Consider the following 8,011-nt stretch of genomic DNA (forward strand, 5'->3'; position numbering starts at 1 on the left):
TGGATTAAAACTCAACATTGAAAAAACTAAGATCATGGCATCCAGTCCCATCACTTCATGGCAAATAGATGGGGAAACAATGTAAACAGTGACAGACTTTATTTTGGGGGGCTCCAAAATCACTGCAGATGGTGACTGCAGCCATGAAATTAAAAACACTTGCTCCTTGGAAGAAAAGCTATGACCAACCTAGACAGTATGTTGAAAAGCAAGGACATTGCTTTGCTGACAAAGATCTATCAGTCAAAGCTATGATTTTTCTAGTAGTCATGTATGGATGTGAGAGTTGGACCATAAAGAAAGTTGAACGCCGAAGAATTGATGCTTTTGAACTGTGGTGTTGGAGAAGACTCTTGAGAGTCCCTTGGATTGCAAGGAGATCAAACCAGTCAATCCTAAAGGAAATCAGTTCTGAGAATATTTATAGGAAGGACTGATGCTGAAGCTCTAGTACTTTGGCCACCTGATGCGAAAAGCCGACTCATTGGAAAAGACCCTAATGGTGGGAAAGATAGAAGGCAGGAGGAGAAGGGGATGACAGAGGATAAAATGGTTGGATGGCATAACTGCCTCAATGGACATGAGTTTGAACAAGCTCCAGGAATTGGTGATGGACAGGGAAGCCTGGAGTGCTGCAGTCCATGCGGTCACCAAGAGTTGGACTTGACTGAGCGACTGAACTAAACTAAAAAACGCCGGCTTGGTACATTTCCGTAGTTCTCAGCACTTTCTTCATTTTCTTGTTGCCTGAGAGCACCAGGCCTCTTATCTACCTCTCAGCCTGGCATGTGCCTGCATTCATGCATACACCTGTACATGCTTGCACACACGTGTACATAGAGCATGCAGTCTCCATAAAATAATTTGTCTTTGTGATGGGGAGTATTAAAATAGAGGGCCAAGCTCTTGTCTTGGCCTTGTGGTTCTCAAACTTTGTTGTTTATTAGAATCACATGAGGAGCTTTCAAACTCCTTATGTCAAGGCCTTCTGGCACCAAGATGGAGTCACCTTGTTCTCTCAGGCCCTCCCTTTTACAGCTAAACCCCCCTGCACACTGACAGAGACTCTCCTTGGCCAAACTCTAGCCAGGGCCCCTTGAGCCCGCTCTTAACTAAGCCTCAGCTTTGGCCTATAAAGACTGGTTGTCATTGTTTGGTTGCTCAGTCATGTCTGACTCTTTTGTGACCCCATAGACTGTAGCCTGCCAGGGTCCTCTGTCTGTGGGGATTTCCCAGGCAATGATACCGAGTGGGTTGCTATTTTCTTCTCCAGGGGATCTTCCTGACCGAGGGATTGAACCCATGCCTCCTGCATTGCAGGTGGGTTCTTTGCCACTGAGCCACCTGGGAAGCCGAGAAAGGTGGGGAAATCATTAAATAACTTAAGGCTGAATCCCTAGGATGACCCCCATTACCCTTTAGAGTGTCTGTCTGAGAAAACTCAGGATACCCAAAGAATTTACTGTTTGTTCCAGCCAATACCTGAAGGAAGATATACTCCTTTTCTCCCTGGCTCTGTGGGAGGGTAGGAGTCTAACTTCAATAAATGCCAATTGGCAGGCCCAGGAGGGTTTCCCAGGGACTAACCTCTGCTTCCTACTTTTGTTATTTTTCACTACTTTGACTCTCCTCAAGCCCGTGCTTGACTTCCTCTCTATGCCTTTAAAATTCACAGTCACCTCTGTATAAATCAAGATGGAACTCTTTTCTCTCCTATAATAGCATTTAGTGATTAAAATCTATTCTTATCCAATTAGTGTCCAGCTTTGTTTAACTTTGACCATAAAACCCACCAAACAAACCTAAGTGTGTTTAGTCACTCAGTCGTGTCTGACTCTTTGCAACCCTATGGACTGTAACCCACCAGGCTCCTCTGCCCAAAGAATTCTCCAGGCAAGAATAGTGGAGTGGGTTGCCATTTCCTTCTCCAACATAGGAAGACTCCAAAAAGTGAAAGAAGATGTGCTTGTAGTCAACTTGTTATCTTTAGGAATTACTTATATTAACTGAATATTCTTATTTTTTGTAAGGCCTCCAAATGCCAGAGCATCACAAATAAAAAAGAAAATATAGTTAATGTGAGCGGCCCAATGATGAATGGATGTCAAATAGACAGAAACAAAAATCTAAAAAAAACCATAGTTGGAATGGGTTTCAATGGGGCTGAGTAAGGACTTGATCTCCTACTTCATCCTCCCGCACGTGGCGGGGGTGCCCTGCTCTGATCGCCCCAGTGGGGTGGTGTCAGTGGGTCTACTGCTCCTGCACCTCTGTCCGCATGCAGCAGCACCGAGGCTGAACAAGGTGATGAGAGGTGGGGCTAGCTGGCACTTACCTTTCTCCTCTTTATGCTCCTGTGATGGGGGCCCAGTGGAGAAATGATCTTACACCCCCACTTGGAGGCAAGTAATCTGTGGATATTGACAAACTGATTATAAAATTTTTATGGAAAGGAAAAAGACCTAAGATAGCCAGGACCACACTGAGGAGGAAGAAAAAAGTTGAAGACTGACATTATTTGACTTAAAGGCTTACTATAAAGCTATAATAATCAAGATGGTGTGGCACTGGTGAAAAAAGAGATCAGTGAACACTATAGAGAGTTCCCAAATAGACACACAAATATTATCAACTGATTGCTGACAATGGCATAAAAGCATTCAGTAGAGAAAATATTAATAAAAGGAGCTAGAACCATTAGAAATCCTTCTGCAAAAATATAAGAAAAGAAACTAGACACAGACTCTATGCTTTTCACAAAAATTAACTCAGAATGGAATCATAGACCTAAATGTAGAACACAAACCTATAAATCTTCCAGAAAATCTAGATCACCTTGGGTTTGGTGATGACACCTCAGATGCAACACCAAAAGCAGAGTCCATGAATGAAAAAATTGAACTAAGTTGGACTGTATTAACAGGAAAAATTTGTGCTCTGTGAAAGACACAGTTAAGAAAATGAAAAAACAAGTCACAGAATGGGAGAAAATATTTGCAAAGCAAATAATCTGATAAAGGATTTGTATCAAAAAAGCCCTTTAAAACTCAACAATAAGACAATGAATAATCCAGTTAAAAAATAGGTAAAAGATCTAAGCAGACACTTCAATAAAGAAGCTATACAGATGGCAAATATACATATGAAAATATGCTTATCCCATATAAAAGATGCAAAACAGTACATCCACTTTAAATGACAATTTGTTTTTTTGTTTGATATTTTTAGTGAGCTAAATGTATTCTTACTATATGATCTAATAATCACACTCCTAGGTATTTATTTAAGTGAATTGAAAACCTATGTTCCCATAAAACCTACACATGAATGTTTATAGAATCTCTACTCTAATTGCCCAAAACTGGAAGCAACTGAGATGTCCTTAAATAGATTAAATGGTGCTACATCTGTACAATGAAATGTCATTCAGCAATAAAAACTACGGACTTCAGTTAATAATAATATATCAATACTGGTTCATTAATTATTACAAATGTGCTATATGACTGCAAGATGTCAATGATAGGGAAAATGTGTACAGATTGGGGGGCTGGTATTTGGAAACTTTCTGTACTATCTGTTCAATTTTTCTCTAAATCTAAATCTATCTTAAAAAATCTATTACGCAAAAAAAAGAGGCAATCTATAGCCTGGGAGAAAACATCCATAATATCCATATATATATCTGCAAAACCATATATCCACCAAAGGACTAGTATCTAGAATTTGTGAAGAATTCTCAAAACTGGACAGTTAAAAATAATCCAATTAAAAATGAACATAAGATGTGAACAGGCATTTCACTAAAATGGATATATAGTTGGCAAATGTGCTCAGATTCAATCACTTAGTCATGTCCAACTCTGTGACCACATGGACTGCAGCCTGCTAGGCTCCTCTGTCTATGGGATTTTTCAGGCAAGAATACTGGAGTGGGTTGCATTTCCTACTCTAGGGGATCTTCCTGATCCAGGAGTTGAACCAAGTCCCCTGCATTGCAGGCAATTCTTTACCATTGAACCACCGGTGAAGCCCAGTTGGCAGATAAGGACGTGAGAAAAAACCTCATCACTAAGCATTAGAGAAATAAATGCAGATTAAGACCACAAGGAGAACTATCACACATCAGAATGGCTTTTAAGAAAGAATGATGATAACACCATAGCTGGTGAGGAAGAGAATGTAGATCACTCACATGAGGTTGCTCATAGGAATATAAAATGATCCAGTCACTCTAGAAAATAGTTTGGTAGTTTCTTACAGAACTAAACATGTAACTGCCATACCAGCTAGCAATTGCACTAAGACATTTATCCCAAAGAAATGAAAACTTCTCTTTGCACAAACACCTGTATACAAATATTCATAATAGCCAGAAACTGGAGACAACTCAGATGTCCTTCAACAGTGAAATCAGCTGGTACGTCCATACTGGGAAATACTACTCAGCAATAAAAAGGAATGAACTATTGAAATACTGGAGAAGGAAATGGCAACCCACTCCAGTATTTTTGCCTGGAGAATCCCATGGACAGAGAAGCTTGGCAGGCTACAGTCCATGGGGTTGCAAGAGTCAGACACAACTTAGTGACTAAAGAGAGAGAGAGAGAGATTGAAATACAGCTTGGATGAGTCTCCAGGGAATTCAGTTGAGTTCAGTCCAGTCACTCAGTCGTGTCTGACTCTTTGCGACCCCATGAACTGCAGCACGCCAGGCCTCCCTGTCCATCACAAACTCCCGGAGTAGTCGGTGATGCCATCCAACCATCTTATCTTCTGTCGTCCCCTTCTCCTCCTGCCCTCAATCTTTCCCAGCATCAGGGTCTTTTCAAATGAGTCAGCTCTTTGCATCAGGTGGCCAAAGTATTGGAGTAGTGAGTGAAAAAAAAAAAATGCAATCCTAAAAGGTCACATACTACAAGATTCCACTTATATAACATTCTTGAAATGACAAAAATTATAGAAATGGAGAACAGATTAATGGTTCCCATGGGTTAGGGATAGGTAGGTAAGGGCAGCTGGGTGTGCCTATAAAAGGAAAGTTCAAGAGCTCCTGATGATGGTGAAACTGTTCTGCATCTTGACCATTTAAATGTTAGTGTCATGTGACATTATACTGTGATATTATACTATCTATACTATATTATACTATATATATATATAGTATATAGTTTTGCAATATGTTACTAATGGGGGGAAATGGGATCACTGTATTATTTCTCACAACTGTCCATGAATCTGTTATCTCACAATCAAAGATTAACTGAAAATGGAGAAATGTGAAAAATAATACTAATGCCCAGACCACATTTTAGAGTGGTTAAGTGAAACTCTCTGGGGGTGGGACGAGTTACTAATATTTATTTTTAAATTTTCCAAGTAGTTCTAATGTGAAGCCACATTTAAGAATCAGGTAGTGCAGTAGTAAAGAATCTGCCTGCCAACACGAGAGACACAGGAGACACAGATTCCATCCCTGGGTCAGGAAGATCCCTTGGAGTAGGAAACGGCAACCCACTCCAGTATTTCTTGCCTGGAAAATCCCATGGACAGAGGAGCCTGGTGGGCTACAATCCATGGGGTCTCAAAGAGTTGGATATAACCAAACACATACACACACATACATGTGGAGCATGAGGCATCAACATAGAGGCTGTGGAGAGTTTCAGAATTGTCCAGATCAACTCACACTAGCCATGTGGCCTTAGGAAAGCTGTTTAACCTCAGGCTCTTCATTTGTAAAACAGCAACTACCTGTCCTTACGCTTCCCAGTGCTTTGTTGAAGATAAAAGAGAAAATGTAGCTGAGTGTTTTATAAATTGTAAAATGCAATATAAATGTTCTGGTCAATATATAACACAATATGTGTTGTCCATCCAACACATGTTGACTAGATGGACCTTTGTCAGCAAAGTAATGTCTCTGCTTTTTAATATGCTGCGCTATGCAGATGAAATTTATTTTTAAGAAAAGGAGAAAGCATTAGAACTTTGGCAACATAGTTTAAGAACCTGAAAAGGTGCTGTCATTGACATTTCATTCTTTCTTTACTCATCCTGTAGTAGGTTTTATGGAGATCTGTGTTTTTTTTTTCACTTTTACCCTTAAAAACCAAAGACTTAGTTTCAGGATGTGTCATGCCCTGGGTATGTCTCTAGAGTCTTAAAGAGAAAATACTGCTCTAACCATTACACACATTTTTTATTCCTCTCAGTGTTTGCTGCCTACCCCAGTCTCCCTGTAGACTTGATTGTGGGAACCAATAGTGAACACCGTGTTAAAATCCATTTGACACCTGTTTGAGACTGACCCAGAACATCAGCCCAGGTTCCTGGTCTCCAGGAGGTGCACAGGGGTGAGTCATTTTGAAGACCTTGGATTCTTCCATGTCTGGTAATGGACACATGAGAAACAGATGAGAAGGAAAGATTTGTCTTTCCCCTAAGGGTACTGCTGAAGTGTTCCCAACAAGAAATAGATAGGAAAAGGTCATGGACAACTGGGGAACTGAAACAGAAATGATCTGCTCCAGCTTCTTTTTGGATGAGAAAACAGAGGCTCTGGGTTGGGAAGCAGCTTGCCAAGGATACATCACTGGTGAACAGAGGAGCTGGGACCATTGTGAGATTCCCCAGGGTCTTGTCCTGTACTGTCTCCACAGCACTGGAGCTTCTGGCGCAGCTGTGTGCAGCTTGGCCTATCCAAAGTCTTTGCACCGCTTTTTAATCCTTAAAGAATCACTTAAAGAGGAACAGACTTGTCTGCAGGTGCAAGTGACCTGGTAGGAGTGCACTCTTGCAAAAATGTGATCATGCTCCCTCTATGGAGAGCAAGAATGAGTTACCTCCAGTAACAGCCAACCCAGTTTCTTTCACAATGAAGTCGCTCAGTCGTGTCCGGCTCTTTGCGACCCTATGGACGGTAGCCTACCAGGCTCCGAAGTCCATGGGATTTTCCAGGCAAGAATACTGGAGTGGGCTGCCATTTCCTTCTCCAGGGTCTTTCACAATACTGGGGGGGAAAAGACTCCACACATCAAAACCATATCTTCAGAACACAATGGGTTTGGAGCTCTAGCCTGAGTTCCCAGACACCATCTTCAGGCCCCAGCTTTTCCATCACTGTCAGGGAGCTCACATGGCCAGCTATATGTCACCAGGAGATGTGATGGCATTAAGAAGATTTCCCCCAACCAAAGCCAAATTTAGCAAATGGCAAAGCCTCACAGCCAGATCAAGAAAAAGCCAAGCCTTCCTGTTTAAGATGGGTAAAGCAGGAAGAAGGCCATGGCAGAGAATAATAGGTTGTTTTAAAAAACACTCTCCTTCGATTGGATTTTTAGCGGGACACACGGCTGCTCAGTTGTAGACTGCATTTACCAGCCTCCTTTGCCGCTAAGTGTGGTGTGGCTCTGGGACTAAATGCAGGCAGTGAGGTGTGCCTTTCCATACATGTCAAATTGTTAACTGTGCTTACCTCACCATTTTAGGCAGTGGGAGTAAAGAGGGGTGGAAAGAGTGTTTACATTTTGTAATTTATATATTTATGTGCTGTTTGAATTATTAAAAGCATGCTCTACTATTATAGTTTGAAAATAGCTTTAAAATATACAAATGGTTTTCCTACTCCAAGATGATAATCTTCTAGAACTTTTTATGGTGTTTTTAAAAAGAAATGCTTTCTATCCGAGGACAATATATTAAATGGATTTTTGGAGCAGGGAGTTGGAATAGGAGCTTGCTCCGTCCACTCCACGCATCAACCTGGTATTGCAGTACTTCCAGGAACGGTGCACCCCCTTTGGGGAATAAAAAAAAAAAAAAAAAAAAAGAAATGCTTATAGGATTATGTCCAGCTTTCCTCCCATGTTAGACAATTGCCCCAAACTGGTAAAGCTGCAATGATTTATAGATTTAGGGAAAACTGATACCTTTTATTAGAATGTTTCTTTCAGTCCTAAAAAACAGTACCTTACTCTCCTACCACAAATTCCCTCTCCAATCTTAAGTC

The 8,011-nt window shown here is 41.0% G+C and overlaps 1 pseudogene; it reads left to right on the forward strand.

Moving 5' to 3' along the window:
- Nucleotides 1-7,646: 7,646 nt before the first annotated feature.
- LOC122673123 lies at nt 7,647-7,801 on the forward strand (annotated as a pseudogene).
- The last annotated feature ends 210 nt before the right edge of the window (nt 7,802-8,011 follow it).

This window comes from Cervus elaphus, chromosome 16 (assembly GCF_910594005.1).
Source record: "Cervus elaphus chromosome 16, mCerEla1.1, whole genome shotgun sequence".
Taxonomy (NCBI): Eukaryota; Metazoa; Chordata; class Mammalia; order Artiodactyla; family Cervidae; genus Cervus; species Cervus elaphus.